Genomic DNA, 20,484 nt, shown 5'->3' on the forward strand with positions numbered 1-20,484 from the left:
ATGTTTAATATATCACGATAACTCACAAGTTCAGTAATTTTTTGGCTTATATGTTTAATGACAAAATATTTATGAAAGGTAACCTGCCAAATTGGCTAGTGATTTGACAACATTATCATCCACAGCTCACTTTTAGCTGACAGACAGACAGACAGACAGACAGATACTTTATTGATCCCAAAGAAAATATATAAAAGCATATTTTTTGTTTTAACAGTCTTAAAAAGTGCACTGGGATGGTTTGCAGCCGAGTGTGAAGCGGCGGGGATGAGAATCAGCACCTCCAAGTCCGAGGCCATGGTTCTCAGCCGGAAAAGGGTGGCTTGCCCACTTCAGGTTGGTGGAAAGCCCCTGCCTCAAGTGAAGGAGTATCTTGGGGTCTTGTTCATAAGTGAGGGAAGGATGGAGCGGGAGATCGACAGGCGGATCGGTGCATCTTCTGCAGTGATGCGGTCGATATACCGGTCTGTTGTGGTGAAGAAAGAGCTGAGCCGCAAGGTGAAGCGCTCTATATACCAGTCGATCTACGTTCCTACCCTCACCTATGGTCATGAGCTTTGGGTCATGACCGAAAGGACAAGATCCCGGATACAGGCGGCTGAAATGAGTTTCCTCCGTAGGGTAGCTGGGCGCTCCCTTAGAGACAGGGTGAGGAGCTCAGTCACTCGGGAGGAGCTCAGAGTAGAGCCGCTGCTCCTCCACATCGAGAGGAGTCAGCTGAGGTGGCTCGGGCATCTGTTCCGTATGCCTCCTGGACGCCTCCCTGGGGAGGTGTTCCGGGCATGTCCAACCGGGAGGAGGCCCCGGGGAAGACCTAGGACACGCTGGAGGGACTATGTCTCTCGGCTGGCCTGGGAACGCCTCGGTATTCCCCCGGAGGAGCTGGAGGAAGTGTCGGGGGAGAGGGAAGTCTGGGCGTCCCTGCTCAGACTGCTGCCCCCGCGACCCGGCCCCGGATAAGCGGTAGAAGATGGATGGATGGAGTCTTAAAAAGTGATAAAAATAATCTTAAAAATTGTGTAGATGCCATGATTACTTATGAAACACTACAAATTGGAAGAGGTATATACTGGAAGAGGTAAACGCTCCAGAATGCTTTGGTGTTTGGTGTTTGGCTTGCAGTTTAGCAGCCAAGTGTGATATATAACTCTATACTTTACAGCATGTCCTAGATGTAACATGGCAGTTAACATCGTGCACATTTCCACAGAAGAAAACGGTTTCGTTTCTTATTTTCCGCTTCGCATAACGTCACATCAGAGCTACGGGTTTAATCTAGGGTGTTTGATTTAATTCACTTTTTTTTCCGTCATCATTGGTGTCAGTTTTGAACTTAATTCCAGCTCAGAAGGTCCGACCTGATATCTTCTGACACTTCTCAGCTAGTTCCCTGCAGCTGAAATCGGTGTAGCAGGAGAAACGCAAATCGGTACAAAACTCAGTCGGAATCTCAGTTCGACAGTCCTGGTGTGGATCCGACACACGTCAGAGTGAGATATTACAAAAGTGAAGACATTGTGTAAAGAAGACGTGCCTCGTTTTGCTGTGGATCAGTGCTCCTGTGATGCATTACCTGTCCATAACCCTAAACATATTGAAAACTCAACTACATAGTGGGGAGCTGGTTGCCAGAAACATATAGAACACTTCCTTTCCCTGGAGTCTCTTCTGAAATCGATTTGCTTGTCATTTTTTTTCTTCCATATCGAGGTTGTTATTCAGAATAAAGGTGGGGGGGACTAAATAAAAGATATGTATGGTACGAGCAATGAATAACCCTTTTCAATGTGTTACACAACTTTTTTAAAAGGAAATAATCCCTCGGTACAGCAACAGTAACCGATTTCGAATACGAAAGAATACGAACACATTTCCCGTATTTCTTGTAGCCCTCGCTGGATTTGGCAGCTTTATTTTGTTGGTCTGACTCATGGTTGCTGCATGCTCACTATTTCAACACTGCACTTTTTTGTTCAGATCAGCTCGTCATTTCTTATAAAAAAAAAAAAAAAAAAAAAAGAAAAGATCTGAAGGATTTGTAGGGCTATTAAAATTGAATTCAATACAAATTCTCTATAATTCAATATAATAATATAATTGTGTGTATATATATATATATATATATATATATATATATATATATATATATATATATATATATATATAAATATATATATATATATATATATATATATATAATACAATACACCCGGTCACTTCATGTGTTTTCTCTGATCCGATAGCTATCTGATTTGTTATAACTGTTCTGTTTACATTAGGCCACATAAATGCTTCTTGGCGAATCAGATATCGATCCGATCTTTCTACTCCCGCCCAAAATGCAAATATATTTGACCTCATTTCCGTTTATGGCGCGATGCACAACTCGTCTGTCACTTGCGAGTGACGTACTTCCGTTTGGGAGGAGTATAGCGCTGACGTATGTGGCTTGAACAACCACATTCATTTACACCTGTCCAGTTTCATCTGAAACGCGTCCCAGACCACCTCCTGAAGGGGTTTGAACGATCTGATTTATATCGGTCTCAAAAACGTTTCGGAGGGCATTTACACCTGGTCTTTGTACGATCGGATAGCTATCCGATCACAGAAAACGCATGAAGTGACCAGGTATAAAAAGCCCCTTTGAACTTGAGCTTCAAATTGTTCGTTTTAAATGAAAACGTTCGTTTTTAGCGCTACTTTATCAAATGATGTAAAATAGTTCTTCTCTGGTGTTCAAGTCAGGTATGATGGAAGTCTCTTATGAAATATGTAACGTAAATTTATACTGCTATATGTGTATGAGATTCATGTCAATATTTACTGAATTATATGGGAGACACCAGATAAAGGAAACAACAATTTTTTGCCTTTTCAGCTAATAAAAAATAATTTTTTTTTAAAATCCCAGTGAGCTTTGACCCTGTGGCAGTTTGGCAGTACTCGGGCTTGAACTCTGGACCTCTGATCAACAACCCAGAGCTTTAATCGCTTGAGCCTTTTACTTTTCCAACATTTGGAGTTTTAAATATTCTTTCGTTTAAAAAAAAAACCTACTGGAGAGAGAAGAGCACTTGAAGAGCCAATGTATGATTTACACAATCGATTCATATTCAGAAGCCATTTGTCTCTTTTAATGCCTCTCTCTCTCTGTCAGTATTCAAACTGCAGATTATGATTCTTGTCATTCTGTCTGAGATGGATGGTAATGGAAAGCAAGAAATTTCTTCTTCTCTTGATTATGGAATAGTTCTGTAAGAGAAGGATGGTAAGTCAAGTGTCAAGTGAAGAAACTGTCCAATCAAAACAGACTGAAAATACAATCGCCTGTTTCACGAGTGACAACTGACAAAAGTAAGTCCGTCTCTGATCCATCACGTCTGCAATTTATGCTAATCTGTACAAAGCGGCTTTTAGGAAACGATTAAAATCGGCAGTCTGTTTCAGTCCATTTCTCATCATTAACGGATTATGAAACTGCAGGAAACTTTCGTTTATTTACTGTTTTTTTCCTCAGTGATCTGTGATTCAGTGGAATTTTCTAGAAATAAAGTACACTGATCAGCCACAACATTAAAACCACTGGCAGGTGAAGCGAATGACTTCGGTTATCTCGTTACAGCGGCGCTTGTCAAGAGGTGGGGTAAATTTTTCAGTCAGTGCTCGGAAAAGGAAAAATGGGCAAGTATAAGTATCTGTGAGACTTTGACCTGAACCTGATTGTGATGGCTAGACGACTGGGTCAACGGCAGGTCTTGTGGGGTGTTCCTAGTATGCAATGGGTCTAAAGAAGGACATGGAAGGCCTGGACAAACAAGTCTGATCTATCTGAGATTTGCTGCTAACATTTTGGTGCCAGATACCACAGCTTACCTGTCGAGGTTTTGTGGAGTCCATGCCGAAGGATCAGAGCTGTTTTGGATCTCTGGAGTGACGAATCACGCTGGACCAGTCTGGGTTCGGTGGTTGCCAGGAGAGCGGTACTTGCCTGACTCCATTGTGCCAAAGTGTAAAGTTTGGTGAAGGGGGTTATAGTGTGGGGTTGGTTTTCAGGGATTGGGCTTGGCCTTGTGCTCGGCTAATACTTCAGCATGCCAAGACAATTTCATGCTCCTAACTTTGTGGTAACAGTTTGGGGATGGTCCCTTAATGTTACAACATGACTGCGCGTCAGTGCACAAAGCAAGGTCCATAAAGGCATGGATGAGCGAGTTGTGTGGAGGAACTTGAACTGGCCTTCACAGAGTCCTGACCTCAACCCGACAGAACACCTTTGGGATAAATTAGAGCTGAGAATGTGAGCCAGGCCTTCTCGTCCGACATCGGTGCCCGATCTCACAAATGCGCTTCTAGAGGAATAGTCAAAAATTCCCATAAACAAAAATCAAGCATCGCGTCAGTTCTGTCAGGCCACGTCGTCAAGCGTGCATCAGCTGTTAATCAGCTGTCCACGACGAGCACCAATCCGGTTACGACATCCATATTACCCGACGATTTAAATTCCCATTCATTGAGCCGCTTTCTAGCGCGTCGCCGCTGCTGCGACTTAAACTCCCTCCTCCAACCCCGACAACACCGAGCCGGAACCCGTGTTTGTCGTACCAGTTTACGTCTTAAATCTCCACATATTTTTCTCTCTCTCCCTCACTCTCTAATTATTTAATTATTTATTTATCCATTTATTCAGTTTTTTTCATTTGCCAAAAAAAAAAAACCAAAAAAACTCTATGCATGATTAATGGTTCTGTTATGGGGGTCTATTCTATTTTCTAGTTGCTGCTCTCCCCGCTCGGCCCATGCATGCGCACGGACGGGCGCGTGGATTCCTGCCCAGAACAGAACCATACTGCTAACGCTAACTGTATGCTATCATCTAATAAATTCTCATTTGACAAAGTGATCCTGACAGAAATTCCCTAAACCTTGTAGAAAGCCTTTGCAGAAGAGCTGAAGCTGTTATAGCTGCAAAGGGTGGGACAATGTCATATTAAACCCTATGGGGAAAGAATGGGATGTCATTAAAATTCATGTGCATGTAAAGGCAGACGTCCCAAAACGTTTCACAATATAAGTGTAGTTTCTGAAGAGAGAAAGTTGAGAAGCTTGTACTTGGATGCCCGGATGGTCCTCATCCACATAATTAGCTTTTTCTTACATTTCCACAGCCGGCTGCACCACACCGTGACTGAGCGTTGAGCGTTGCCAGAACACATGGGGAGTTTAACCAAATATTACTTCGCCGATAACACCTTTAACCCTGGTATGGACTGGATGCTTGCAAGTACTTTGGGATAAAAGCATCTGGCAAATGAGTAAATGTGAAAATAATTGTTTATTAAGTAACAGCATGCCACTACTGATACGTAATGGACAAATCTGCTTCAGTATAATGTATCTGACTGTAATGAGATTGCAGAGCTTTTATTGCAATGGGATCTTGATTAAGATGGAAACTTGTGTGTGTGTATGTGTGTGTGTGGACACATGACCCTTTTTTATCTAGCTAAAGTTTGAACTAACTTTATAATTCTGGACATCAAAAAAAAAAATAAATAAATCTTCCAGAGCGAGTGATCGGCTTTACACGCTTTCTTTCCCTTTTCCCTCCTTCTGAAAGAATGTATTTGTATAGAAAATAATTGTACTGTGAAAGTGTAAACGGCAAGACTTGTCTCATTATCGCTCTGTCAATGTTCCAAATGTGACGAGACAGGACAAGTGAGAGAGTGTGTGTGTGTGTGTGTGTGTGTGTGTGATGAGAGGAACACCCTGAAGCAAACAGAGCTGTTGGCTCTGAGGCCCATCAGATGTGCGAGTTGGCGTCTCTGTAAATATCATTAGAGTTTGTGTGTGTGTTTGTGTGTGTGTGTGTGTGTGTGTGTGTGTGTGTGTGTATGTCTGAAACCCACTCATGGCCTCCAGAGTGACTCGTTAGTATGTGGCTAGTGGATCAGCCCTTGCGCCTGTGCTAGTTTTCGTTCCACGAACGAGTGCGCTATCAGATAACGTTCCTCTTTTTTTCCCTATAATGCAAAGACGAGGTAGGATCCAATATCTTGGCCTTATGTAGCACTGATGCTGTTAAAAATAGCAGCACTGTCCATGATAGGCCATATAAATCCCTTGAATGAAAAAAAAAGTAAATTGCTTCTACATGACTTGAGCTGACATCCTAGATGGGTTAAAAAAAAAAGAAACAAATGAATATCAAGGTGTCCCGGCGTGTCTGCTCAACAGTTCAGCATGTTGACACACTTCCGTCTAAAAGATTTAGCTCGTACCAGAGCAGGAACGTGAAATGACTCGAGTCTGGGTACGTTCTTTTGTCTGGATCGTTATCGCTGAGGGGAACCGAGGTTTAGGAAGCACTCCAGGCTGCCGTTTAGTACCAATTATAGCTAAAGTCTGTATGTTAAATGCACCCTATTGCTGGTTTTAGTGCAGACAGGAATTCTCCTCAGAAGTCCTGTTAAGAATAAAATAAAGGTCTTCTGTTTCAGGGGAGTCTTTTTAAAGACAAAACGCACTTGCTTGATTTTGTGTGAGTTTTTTGTTTTGTTTTTAATAGGCAAAATTGCAAGCATAAGGACTTCTTTTCAGCGGAGACACGTACTAAAAGGTAATTACTTACTACGAGAGCTGTGCTCACACTTGACAACAGTAAATCGAAGAGGACTTTGGAGTTTGTTTGATTTTGTGTCAACTGTTTACAGCTGACAGAAGCTCTACAGTAAGGCGAATAATCACTCTTTACAACCGTGCTGAGCAGGAAAGCATCCCAGATTCCACCTCAAGGTCCACTGCTAAAAGTCCAAACCAGGAACCTTAGAACCAGGAACCAGGAACTTTAGCCAAGCGTGAATAAATAGATCCAAATAAATCCAGATCTAACATATATGAAGTTTCTAGAGCAATTTAAAAGCATTTTAAAACATCCTCGCTGGGCTTTTGAGAGTTTTCTATAATATAATATAATATAATATAATATAATATAATATAATATAATATAATATAGGGGGGCACGGTGGCTTAGTGGTTAGCACGTTCTCCTCACACCTCCAGGGTTGGGGGTTCGATTCCCGCCTCCGCCTTGTGTGTGTGGAGTTTGCATGTTCTCCCCGTACCTCGGGGGTTTCCTCCGGGTACTCCGGTTTCCTCCCCCGGTCCAAAGACATGCATGGTAGGTTGATTGGCATCTCTGGAAAATTGTCCGTAGTGTGTGAGTGTGTGAGTGAATGAGAGTGTGTGTGTGTGCCCTGCGATGGGTTGGCACGCCGTCCAGGGTGTATCCTGCCTTGATGCCTGATGACGCCTGAGATAGGCACAGGCTCCCCGTGACCCGAGGTAGTTCGTATAAGCGGTAGAAGATGAATGAATGAATGAATAATATAATATAATAAGCTGTATGTTTTGTGCTATTATTTTAAAGAGAGAGAAAAATAAAGAGGAAGTTTTTTAGCCGCATTAGTCGTTCTGCAAAATTGAATTTAACTGCAAACATAAAAATGTGTGTGACGTGTCATTCTTTAATACATTTAAAAAACAAAAAGGTATACATGCGGTTCTATAAGGTATTTATCTAATCCCGACCGTATAAAGGTTTATTAAACGGATCGTCAGGATCCGAAAGAGAGTAGGACGTATGTTGGAGAGTAGGAAGCTTTGAGGAAGCTAAAACATCATGATAAAGCGAGTCGGCTGTAATTGGGATATATTGCTTTATGTGTTCCCCATTAAATAAATCTCAGCTCACTTCTCCGAATCCCCTGCCTGACGTCCTCAATGGAAATGACAAGATAGAGCAGGATTTAATTCTTAACATTTCCCCTCTCTTTCTACTGGTAATTCCGAGATGATTGAACACATAGATGATGCAATTAGGAAAATCAGCAACTGCAAGTAATTGATACAAGAGCGTAGAGCGAGAGCAGAACGAGATCCACCGCGAAAGTTTATTCAGTGGAAACTCTGCACTAGTCACGAGGGCCTTCGAGTTCTCTGTGCTGTTGAAAATGTTTCGTCATGACAAATCTCATCACCGAAAACCAATATGTCTGCCTGAACTTAGAGAGATTGTTCTCGGTGGTGGATGTAGGAGTTGATGTTTGTGCTTTCTTTTCTGGAAATAATAGACATGCCCTCGACATGACACTTTGGATTGGGGATGGAGTTGCGCGTGCAGCATCACATCCTGCACAGTTTCACTGCCGTGTTTTGTTTGTGATGGAGAAACTCGCTGTGGGTTCTGGAGATTCGGCATGCCTGAGCGCCGGCTCTTTCATTTCACTCTCAGTTCTTTCTGACAAAGGTAACGCAGCCGGCCACCTTGGCACGTAAACAGAGGAAAGAATCCTCTCCTGACTGAGGCTTTAGCAAAACCTCGGCGGCTTTTCCTGAGTGGCCATATTGTTGAGCTCTTTGATGTGGACGCTCTTTTATGATGCTCGCTTTGCTTCCTACCTGGAAAGGCACCCAGATGGAGGACGAGGAGAGGGTCGCTGGTATGCGTCCACATGCCATCTGTCCTATATCTCTCTCTCTCTTACACACACACACACACACACACACACACACACACACACACATGCCTTGGAGGTGTGAGCTATGGTTACTATTTACTGTTTGCATGTATTTTATAACACCATTTTAAACCTAATTACACTTTTTATAGTAATGCTATAACTAAATGGTACCCCATAAGGATCTACCCCATAAGGATATACCCCATAAGGATCTACCCCATAAGGATACCTTAAACATATTCAGTGGTTTGTGTATGGATCTTGGTTTTATTTCTTTTCTTTTCTGTTTTTAACTTTTTTTTAGAAATTTGTAACACACCATTATTAAAATGATTATATTTGTTATCCAGTGTTTATAAGAACCATTTTGCATATAATGTTAAATACACGTTTAAATAAGAACAAACAAAAAAACCCCAACAACATCTGCACTTGAAGCGATGTGTGGAATTTTATTTTCCCTTGGCTGCAAAAAAGTTGGCAGTAAATAATTCAAACGTTAGAAATACACATCGATTTGGACGCCAAAAACGCCATTATTTTCATTCCTATGGATTAAAGAACTCAATCTATATACTGTCTACTTTTCCTACCTCCCCCCGCCCCCCACTCCACAGTAAAAAAAAAAAAAAAGCTATTTAGCTTTAAGCAATTTGTTATGCAAGTTAAACCCATAACTTTTGTCTCTCTTTCTTTATCTCTTACATCCTGTGCTAGTCTACTGTCTCTCATTTGTGGTGCCAATTTGCACTAAAAACCCTCTTTAAACACTCAATTATCGACCGTCTGCTTCCTCCAGCTTATATTCAAACCAATGCTCACAATTAAAGAGCAACAGTGATTATGCAAAGTATAAAGAGAGCGGCCTTGCTCTTTCAGATTCCGTAATCAACACGAACAACTCCGTTTCCCTATAATCAATGTCCTTTGTCTGATGTTAATGCGAGTATTTAGTAACATGACTCAGGAAATGGACTCGAAGCTCAATACCTGTATGCCGGTGGTCCGCAGTCGATATGAGCTTTGTTTCAAGCAGAGTAGTTTATAACTGAAAAAAAAGTGTATTATTTATTTATTTTTTAATAGCGGACGATTCCGGATCCGAGTCCATCGCTGAGAAACGGTTCTCCTGATTGTCAATGACAGCGCTGTCTAATAGAGTTTATACATTACTGCGGATTTTAATGCAGGTGGCCAGGGATGGGATGCATAAGCAGATTGGATGTGATGGAATTTATGAAAACATGGTTTTCTGAATGAAATCCACCACTTTACACTTTATTTAGTACCGCCTAGGAGTAGGAGCGGACTATCGGTTGAGGATCGGCGCTCCAGAAAGATTGAGGAAGCCTCGCTTATGTTCTCGAGCAAGACGTTAGAGCTGCGTTCTGATCTGTGAGGAATTCTAGCATTTGATATATTTAAACATGTGAAAGGTTGATTATTGTGGAATCATATTTGAGGTTAGAAATTTAAGTATGAATGAATATCAGTGGGGGGCACAGTGGCTTAGTGGTTAGCACGTTCGCCTCACACCTCCAGGGTTGGGGGTTCGATTCCCGCCTCCGCCTTGTGTGTGTGGAGTTTGCATGTTCTCCCCGTGCCTCGGGGGTTTCCTCCGGGTACTCCGGTTTCCTCCCCCGGTCCAAAAACATGCATGGTAGGTTGATTGGCATCTCTGGAAAATTGTCCGTAGTGTGTGATTGCGTGAGTGAATGAGAGTGTGTGTGTGCGCCCTGTGATGGGTTGGCACTCCGTCCAGGGTGTATCCTGCCTTGATGCCCGATGACGCCTGAGATCGGCACAGGCTCCCCGTGACCCGAGGTAGTTCGGATAAGCGGTAGAAGATGAGTGAGTGAGTGAGTGAATATCAGTGGAAAAAATTCTTCAGCATGACCTCACATCTCCAGGGTCTGGGATTTGATCCTGTCAGAAGTTCTCAGAGTGTCTGTATAGGCTTCCTCTGGGTTCTTCATGGTTTCGCCAACCAATACGCCAACGTCTTTTGACGGATTAACCCATTGCACTGCTATTAAGTGCTATTAAGTGCAATGGGTTAATCCGTATAATCTCTTTCGAAATCGCTGAATCAAAAGAGAATAAGATTTTCATGTGTAGGTACTGAGTTAAATCTAAAAAAATATAGCCTAAAATATCTGAATATTAAAAACCGATTAAAAGCAACGTTCAGTGACCGTAAACGGTTAATTTTGCGACAAGAATAAGCTGCGAACTAAAGAATTCAGTAAGATACACTGAGACAGAAGGAGAAGAAGAGCAGGATCAGGATAAAGTGGACGGGACGAAAGCGTAGCAGGATGAGCAAACCCGATGGGATTTTAGACAGTCACGAGTAGCAGCAAATAATGAATAAAGATAAGTAAACATAGCATTTGGAAAGACAGTCCCTTTTCACACGTACTCTCTGTGCTTGTTGAGAGAAGAGTCATGTTGTCTATGAAGTCCAAATGACAAGTACATGCAACTTCCCAGGCCACAGGATAAGGGTCTTCATATTCTGCCTGAAGAAACCATTGTTATTGTATAACTTCACGTGAAATTGGATTTATTTACACAGAATCTGTCATAAAGCATTTCCACATTTGAGTGGAGGCTTAGAGTTAGTCTGTAATAGGAATTTAAAAAAAAAAGAATTGTTGGCAAACTGCTGCAATATAAGAGGAATCAAACAGTAAAAATAAACAAATTTACGTAAATTTAAATTACGTAACATTTTGTAAAAAAACGAAAAAATGACAATCATAGAAAAATACTCAACAAACTCCACTTTGGTTGCCAGATTGTTCCTGACTAAAAGCATCAATGACTGTTTTTTTCAGTAGCAGAACGATAAATGGAGGATACGATTAATTAAGTGATAAAATATTTGCTCGACTTCAGTCAATATGAAGAAATATTCCATGTAAAATCAATAGCATCGACTATACTGTACATACATTCTTTTCCCCGATGGATGAACCTGATTTACTTCCCAGTTTCGACTTCTCACTTCTGAGCTAAACCATTTGCAGCAATATAACTAGCGAGCTAACACTTTTTCCTCCCCTGTTTACACTCCAGGCCTTCTGTATTTCCCTAAAAATAAAATAGTATCGTATCTCTCCCATGGGTGTGAGATATTTCACAACAGCTTTCGTTGACAGTCTTTTCAAATAAAAACCTCCCCCGAACGGTGAAATGTAAAACTCCATCATGCCTCGGAGTCAGTACAGTTTTCTCCTGGAGATAAAGTCGTCTCGTCACACAGCCTGTATACGTTCAGTAAAAATATAATGTTCATGAGCAGCGTTGAATCATCTCCAGATGGTCGTTGCATCTCTGTTGCTTTTGAATCACTGAATAAGCTCCCAAGTTTAGCTCATTAAAGCAAGTGCAACACAGTCTCCATAAGGAGCACAGGAATTATACACGCAGATGGTCTCCAGCCATTAGCACAGCTCTGCATTTCCAAACAGCATTCGTGTTCTTTTTACTTCTTCTAGTGTGTGTACGTGTTGTTTTTCGCGACTGAAGGTCCGCTCGGTTAGAAAGTCGACGCTTCTTGCATTCATTCAGTGTATATCAAGAAGGTTTCGTGTCTTACTAATACATATATGACTAGTATATATACATGAATAAGTAAAAAAAAAGACACCTCTTTAGCATCTATACAACATGAAGCTTTTTTGCTACACCAAGGTAGCCCGAACATCTCCGGGTTACCTGTCGGTTTGTAGAAATGGAAGTTTAAGGACCTCACTCGAGCACTCTGTCCCGCTCTTTGTTCTATTTTGTTTTTCCTACTATTGTAGTTGGCTAGTTTTGCTTGTTCTAGCAGAAAATTTAGCAGCTGGAACACATACAGTACATGTAGCCAAAAATAAAATTTTGCTTTGAAAATGGTTCATTAAAGCAGTCAGTTCTGTTTTTTATGACTTTTGTGAAGAGCTTTAGTGAAAGTGAAAGTGACGTGACATACGGCTAAGTACGGTGACACGTACTCAGAATTCGTTCTCTGTGTTTAACCCATCCAAAGTGCACACACACACAGCAATGAATACACTCACACCGTGAACACACACCCAGAACAGTGGGCAGCCATTTATGCCACGGCGCCCGGGGAGCAGTTGGGGGGTTTGGTGCCTTGATCAAGGGCACCTCAGTTGTGGCCGGCTCGAGACTCGAACCCACAACCTTAGGGTTAGGAGTCAAACTCTCTAACCATTAGGCCACGATCTGCCCCCATACAGATCTTTACTCGTACATGATAGAAAGTCCAGGGTACAACGTTTTGCGGAATCCAGAAGGGCTCCTGTAACCTTGTCTAGTTTGGGAGACGGACGTAGGGCAGGAAAGGGGGAAAGGGATCTTCAGAAATTGGATGTTTTTTCTCCTGTGAACCAGCCCTTCACCATCTTTAATTCCTCTTTCACTTCGCTAAAACTTGTGTAACTAATCGGGTTGATCTGATTCCCAAATGTGCTGCAATACTCAAGTGGTTAAGGTTCTGGTTTGTTGATCAGAGGATCTCAGTTTAAGCCCCAGCACTGCCAAGCTACCACTGTCAGGCCCTTGAGCAAGGCCCTTAACCCTCTCTGCTCCAGGGGTGCTGTATCATGGCTGACCTTTCCCCAACCTCCAAAGTTGGTATATGTAAAGAAAAAAGTTTTACTGTGCTGTAATATATATGTGACAAAATAAATGCTGCTTCTTTTGTGAAGTTTGGTACTACCAAGCTCAATAGTGCCCCTTTTCCACCGAGGCAGTTTGAGTGCTGGTTCGGAGCCAGAGCCTAATTTAGAACCAGTTCTTTCTTTTTCGACAGCCAAAGCACCGGCTCTGAACCAGGAAAAGTGGTTCTTAAGAAGCACCAAAACGTTGTTGGTCTAGACTTAAGAACCGCTTGTGTCAGGGGCTGTGGGCGGGGTTAATGTTAGCACCTTTGATAACCTTAAGTACACTAATGTTTAATACACTTTTACTTTACCGCGATATGATACATTATCAGCACACATGATAGTAGGTAGCTACATGCTAAGGCTAATTTTTTTCTGTGTTAATGATAAAATAACGTTATGTACTTTCTCGATAACAACCTCGGTTTATACAGATTACATGGAGCTGCACATACACGTTGGATTCGCCACGTTTGGATGCTAATGTAGGTTCACAAAGCCATGAGAATTAACAGTAAAGCAACATCCGCCATTGTTGATGTGTTTGTGTTTGCCGCTGCTGCGCTAACGTTGCTGGGACACGTGACACGTATACAGTGACGTCAGACTTGGCTCTGTGACGGCTCTCTAGCCGGTGGAAAGACAAAACCAGCACCAGTGCTAGCTCTGAACCAGCACCCGGTTCTTTTTGGTGGAAAAGGGGCATAGGTTACGATGAGTAATAGAGTTCAAAAGTAGCTTGGTGAATCCAGGAAGGTTGCAGTCAACAGCCAGCAGACGGAATCTACGGTCTCTGTCCTCTGCCGGCTGAACAGACTCCAAAACTTAAGTGTATAAGTTTTACAAGGGTCCGTTAGAAAAAGTGACTTATTAAGATCCAGTCCATCTGTGCTGTTCAAAATGACTCATGTAACGGTTCTCCAGTTAGAAACAGTAGGTCTATAAAGAAGTCTTTGCAGAAATTGCAGGCAAAGGCTGCTGTCCTGCTTTGAAGATGAATGAGTCCTTGTCCACCTTTTTCTCCTGGGAAATACAGCACACTCTGTGGTACCCAGTGTAATTTGTCCCAGAAAAAAATCTACCAGGACATCTTGATCATTTTTTATGAAATTTACAGGGGTTCAGACAAACCATTTACGTCACAATAAGTATACCACTATTAGTTAATTGTTTATAGTTGTTAACTATTCAAACCCATCTCCTTTATGACATATTTGGTACTAAACTTTCCCACTTTACTAATCGGCCCTTCACCTTATTACGTAGTTCTTCATCACATCAACCTGGTCGTATATAGGCATCATTTTGTTGGCCGCCAATTGGACGAATTTTTGTTTTGTTTGTTTGACACGCCTCTATCTTTAAAAGTCTCGAGGTTGCAATTACGACCCTACGTCGTTGCATTGTTGAATGTTTTCCAACAACAACATTGTGTTTTATTCTGTAATTGTTGGGTTGTGTGAATGATCTAATTTATCAAAACACTCACTCGGAATATCTAAATATATATTTCTGTGTAGGATAAATAACACTTATTATCATGGTGTTTTGTCGTTTGCGCTCGTTGTGCGTAATTGCTGCGTGGTCCTGCATGGAGCTTTGCGTAATTTGCCGAATGACTTCGCAATCGATCGTGTCTTGTTTACTAAACGCAACAATACGCAACAATACAAACGCTGCCAGCGGCAAATTAAGGCCACATGTTCCTTGTTTCCAGTCGTGCTGTAACTTTGAGACAATTACACTTATTAAACCGTCGTCGGATATGCAGAGTTTTACTGGATAGAGCTCTTTGTGTCATGCCCGCACCTTGCACTAGATCAAATTAAGCAGATGTTCTTTTATCTGTGCGCTGATGCTGGTACTATCACGCTAATTAGCCACTAAATGCCTAAGTGACTTTGCTTCAACAAAAGTGTCACAATGCAGATGGAGAAACAAGTGTTTTGCGTTTCTCAGCTGCAGTTTCCTCTCATGTGCGTACATCTGGCACGGGAGCTTCTCAGACGGATGGTTTTAAAGTGGCTCGAAGAGCAATACGGCAAAATACGCCAGCATTATAGCTGTACTGTGTTCATCAGGGTTATGACTCTATAAACAAACAGAACACACAAAGCAAGAGAGATTTGATTCATGGTTTCTTTTTTTTTAATATTTCTACTCTCTACTCGGGTGAGATTGAATAAACCTAACTCGGGGTTATATAATCATTATTTAAACTTGGTACAGTATCATTTTTTTCCTGCAATCTAACACCTACTTTAAGGCTTTCTGAGTTATCTTCGTCTTATATCATGCTTGTGTAACACAAAGGAGAAATCAGTGGACCGTTAAGATGTCTTCCTGTCATGTTTTTCTTCTTTGTTCTTTTATTATTATTATTATTATATTATTATATACGCTTCATCTTAAGTCTTATATGCTTCTTTTTCTTCTTCTTCCTCTTCTTCTGTTTTTTTTCCTCCTTTTCCTCCTCCTATTCCTCCTTCTCCTCTTTCTCTTCTCCTCCTTCATCTTCATCGTCATTTCTTTGTTTTTTTTCCTTCACCTTCTATTTCTTTGGCTTTCTTTCTTGATCCTTCTATAGGTTTATTAGATTCTTCTTGTTCAAGCAGCAGTTTCTATTCTTCACTCTGCCTCCAGTTTAGCCTCAGACTAAAAAGATCAAGTGGGGGATAAACACTTATGTAGTGTATTGTACATTAAACTCTGGATTTCTTTGTGATTGTTACAAGGTTCTGGGTTATGGTTTTTAGCATATGGTTTTATCTCATGAAGTGTTCTTTTACAAAGGCATCAGCACAGATGCCTTTGTAAATGTGTCCTAGCTGCCTTGTTGGACATATTGTACTCATGTCTGTTTTTTTCCACTTCGCTGTTTGCCTGCCGTCAGCTCACAAAGGCGCTTTGTTGGGTTTCAAAATTGTTGGCTTTTAAAAGTGCGCACTTGGACCACTTGCTCCTTTTTGTGTGGGCTGGCCAGCGAGCAAGGTCACCAGGCACATAAAGACAGATTATTGCTACAGTCGTTGGCGAGCATAGGACGTGGTGGCTTAGCGAACTGTTTTACTATCTAATATCGAGGCGCCATAAAAAAAAAAAAGACACCTCGGATACGTTCCACCTCAGATAGATTCTGCTCGGTTACAAGGTGACTCTCAGCACTGAGTTGAAAAACTTTGTCGAAGGAAAGAAAATTGGACAAAAAGCTAATCTAAAGCTCACTTCCTGGTTTGTGTGATGAGTCCGCTGGGCTGCGCTGCTGTGCTGACTTTGTATTTGAGCTCAAAACTCCTGACATTTATATTTATTCATCTGAGATATGCTTTTATTCAGAGTAACATGCGGCTGAGGCAGAGTGGACTCCAGGAACACAGCAGACACAACCACAGAACATCATCCACTAAACTACCCCTGTCTGTTAACTACCACATCAAACTGGAGATACTGGTGTTTAGTAACCTGGAGATAGATGGTGGTTATTAACCCAGAGAGACTGGTTGTTAGAAACCTGATGAGACTGGTGGTTAGGAAACTGGAGAGACAGGTGGCTATAAACCTGGAGGGACTGGTGGTTATTAACCTGGAGAGACTGGCAGTTATTAATCTGGAGAGGCTGGTGGTTATTAATCTGGAGACTGGTGGTTATCAGCCTGGAGAGACTGGTGGTTATTTACCTGGAGAGACTGGTGGTTATCAGCCTGGAGAGACTGGTGGTTATTTACCTGGAGAGACTGGTGGTTATTTACCTGGAGAGACTGGTGGTTATTTACCTGGAGAGACTGGTGGTTATTTACCTGGAGAGACTGGTGGTTATTTACCTGGAGAGACTGGTGGTTATCAGCCTGGAGAAGCTGGTGGTTATTTACCTGGAGAGACTGGTGGTTATTTACCTGTAGAGACTGGTGGTTATCAGCCTGGAGAGACTGGTGGTTATTTACCTGGAGAGGCTGGTGGTTATCAGCCTGGAGAGACTGGTGGTTATTTACCTGGAGAGGCTGGTGGTTATTTACCTGGAGAGGCTGGTGGTTATCAGCCTGGAGAGACTGGTGGTTATTTACCTGGAGAGACTGGTGGTTATTTACCTGGAGAGGCTGGTGGTTATCAGCCTGGAGAGGCTGGTGGTTATTTACCTGGAGAGGCTGGCGGTTATCAGCCTGGAGAGACTGGTGGTTATCAGCCTGGAGAGACTGGTGGTTATTTACCTGGAGAGACTGGTGGTTATTTACCTGGAGAGACTGGTGGTTATCAGCCTGGAGAGACTGGTGGTTATTTACCTGGAGAGACTGGTGGTTATTTACCTGGAGAGACTGGTGGTTATTAAACTGGAGAGACTGGTGGTTATTTACCTGGAGAGACTGGTGGTTATCAGCCTGGAGAGACTGGTGGTTATTTACCTGGAGAGACTGGTGGTTATTTACCTGGAGAGACTGGTGGTTATCAGCCTGGAGAGACTGGTGGTTATTAAACTGGAGAGACTGGTGGTTATTTACCTGGAGAGGCTGGTGGTTATCAGCCTGTAGAGGCTGGTGGTTCTTTACCTGGATAGACTGGTGGTTATTTACCTGGAGAGACTGGTGGTTATTTACCTGGAGGGACTGGTGGTTATCAGCCTGAAGAGATTGTTGATTATTAACCCAGAGAGACTGGTGGTTATTAAACTGGAGAGACTGGTGGTTATTTACCTGGAGAGACTGGTGGTTATTTACCTGGAGAGACTGGTGGTTATCAGCCTGGAGAGACTGGTGGTTATTAAACTGGAGAGACTGGTGGTTATTTACCTGGAGAGGCTGGTGGTTATCAGCCTGTAGAGGCTGGTGGTTCTTTACCTGGATAGACTGGTGGTTATTTACCTGGAGAGACTGGTGGTTATTTACCTGGAGAGACTGGTGGTTATCAGCCTGGAGAGACTGGTGGTTATTAAACTGGAGAGACTGGTGGTTATTTACCTGGAGAGGCTGGTGGTTATCAGCCTGTAGAGGCTGGTGGTTCTTTACCTGGATAGACTGGTGGTTATTTACCTGGAGAGACTGGTGGTTATTTACCTGGAGGGAATGGTGGTTATCAGCCTGAAGAGATTGTTGATTATTAACCCAGAGAGACTGGTGGTTATTAAACTGGAGAGACTGGATTTCAGTAACATGGATTTTCTTTTGCCTGTGTACCAGTTTGCATGTTTTTGTTTGTTTTTATTCCCTTTCTCTTCTTCTAATATCAGATTCATCTGTAATAATCAAGGGCACAAAATGAAGCCTCTTACCTCCCTTATTACTACATCATCATTATCGTCATCATCATCATCATCATCATCATAATCATCACAGTCATCATCATTCACATAATCATTTTCTTCTTTGCCTTTTGCTTATTTCTGGTTCTGTTCCTTTTTTGTCTACATGAATTACATTTACATGTACAGCATTTGGCAGACTTCTTCTTCTAAAACATCATCATCATCATCATCATCATCATCATCATCATCATCAACATTTACATTTATGTCATTTGGCAGATGTCCTTATCCAGGGCGACTGACAATTTATCTAATTTTATACAACTGAGCAATTGAGGGTTAGGGGCCTTGCTCAGGGGCCCAGCAGTGGCAGCTTCTTGTACCGAGGATTCGAACTTGCAACGATGCACTTGGTTTTCCAACACCTCAAACACTAGGCTACCACATCCCCATCATCATCATCATCATCATCATCCTCTTCTCTTCTTCTTCTTCTTCTTCTTGTTTTCCCTTAAGCTTTTGAATATGATTATTTGTTCCAGTTTGTCCAGCGATTACACTCCGCTATAATCATTAGACTTACACATTTGCACTCGGGGTTAATTGCACTGTCATCCTGAGTTAAATAGAACATAACTGTTGTACATTGTAATCGATTGCGTCCTGTTTGCCAGCCCGAATGAACACGCCATCCGCCTTAGCTGTAAATTTAAGCCGACATGCCGTTTATTTACACTTCTGCCATGCCTTCTGAGACCATGACACTTATTTCATTTTACTTAGTAGCCTTTCGCTTAGGATCTGAGGAGCGTTTCACAAACAGCTCTTACGTTACGCTAAGCTGTGTGTAGTCTTACGTAGTCTAGCGTCGTGTACTTACACTTGTGGTAATGTGGGATGTAGTAGCTCAGTGGTTAAGGTGTTGGGCTACTGATCAGAAGGTCATGGGTTTGAACCCCAGGTCCACCAAGCTGCCACTGCTGGGCCCCTGAGCAAGGCCCTTAACCCTCAGTTGCTCAGTTGTAAGTCACTCTGGATAAGGGTGTCTGCTAAATGCCTTAAATGTGTACTAGTATAAATGTCTACGTGGTGAAATAGAGCAGCAAGAGCTGGAGGATTATTTTGTGAGATTTAAACTTTTGGCCTTGATCTTGATTGAACAGTGAATCCATGTTTGTGGAGGAAAAAAAATGCAGCAATCTCAAATATACATGAAATCACTGGTCAGGGTTTTGTGTGAATGTGTTAGCATGTGTTCAGGAGACTGAAACAAGAAACAAGGAAACAGGAAAACAAGGGGGAAAAACTGCAACACTGTGTTTATACATCTCTCTCTCTCTCTCTCTCTCTGTCTCTCTCTCTCTCTCTCTCTCTCTGTCTCTCTCTGTCTCTCTCTGTCTTTGTCTCTCTCTCTCTCGCTCTCTCTCGCTCTCTCTCCCCCCCTGACATTGTTGCTAATCTAGAGTCTGTGGTTTATGTAAATCACAGGAATCAGCCATGCTGGAGAATCGTCGATTCAGCTTTTCTACAGTTTCAAACCTGTGTTGAGTTAGATGTTAACAATGCAGCTGTGCTCTCTTTCTCTCTCTCGCTCTCCTTCAGACACTCACACACTCTCAATACCTCATAAGTCCTACCACTGAGAGCCAGCAGAGGGAGGAAACAAACCTTTGGCTATAGTAAGATGCTTTTTAATATATATTAATAGATCATGGTATAAATTCATTCAAAGCCATTTCTTCTGAATGTTCTCGAGCTGTTAATTAAACACGTTGGTTTGGATTTGAATTCGTTTTAGTCTTCTGAGGAAAATGGCTAATTGTTTTAGTCATTTGCTTATTGCTTTTTGTCTGGTATTCATAAAGCGAATGATAAAAGAAACCCTACTTACTGTTTTATGTATTTGTTAACGTTCCTATGCTGCATATATCCACGTTATACTAAATATGAACAAAAGATTGTCATCGTAAGCATAAAATCCCCAAACTGACTTATAGGAATAAGAAGAAAAGTCAGCATTCGCTCAAAAAAAAAAAAAAAAACGAATTGC

The 20,484-nt window shown here is 42.0% G+C and overlaps 1 protein-coding gene across 4 annotated transcripts in view; it reads left to right on the forward strand.

Moving 5' to 3' along the window:
* Positions 1–20,484, forward strand: part of fhit (fragile histidine triad diadenosine triphosphatase) — a 251,569-nt gene that overhangs the window by 22,877 nt on the left and 208,208 nt on the right. The window contains exon 4 of one of the 4 annotated variants that reach the window (XM_060858132.1): positions 20,037–20,113. The exons of the other annotated variants lie outside the window; for them this stretch is intronic. The gene's annotated coding sequence lies outside the window, so the exon portion shown is untranslated. The remainder of the gene's footprint in view (positions 1–20,036; positions 20,114–20,484) is intronic. 4 annotated transcript variants of the gene reach the window in all.

The sequence above is a fragment of the Tachysurus vachellii genome, chromosome 22 (assembly GCF_030014155.1).
Source record: "Tachysurus vachellii isolate PV-2020 chromosome 22, HZAU_Pvac_v1, whole genome shotgun sequence".
Classification (NCBI taxonomy): domain Eukaryota; kingdom Metazoa; phylum Chordata; class Actinopteri; order Siluriformes; family Bagridae; genus Tachysurus; species Tachysurus vachellii.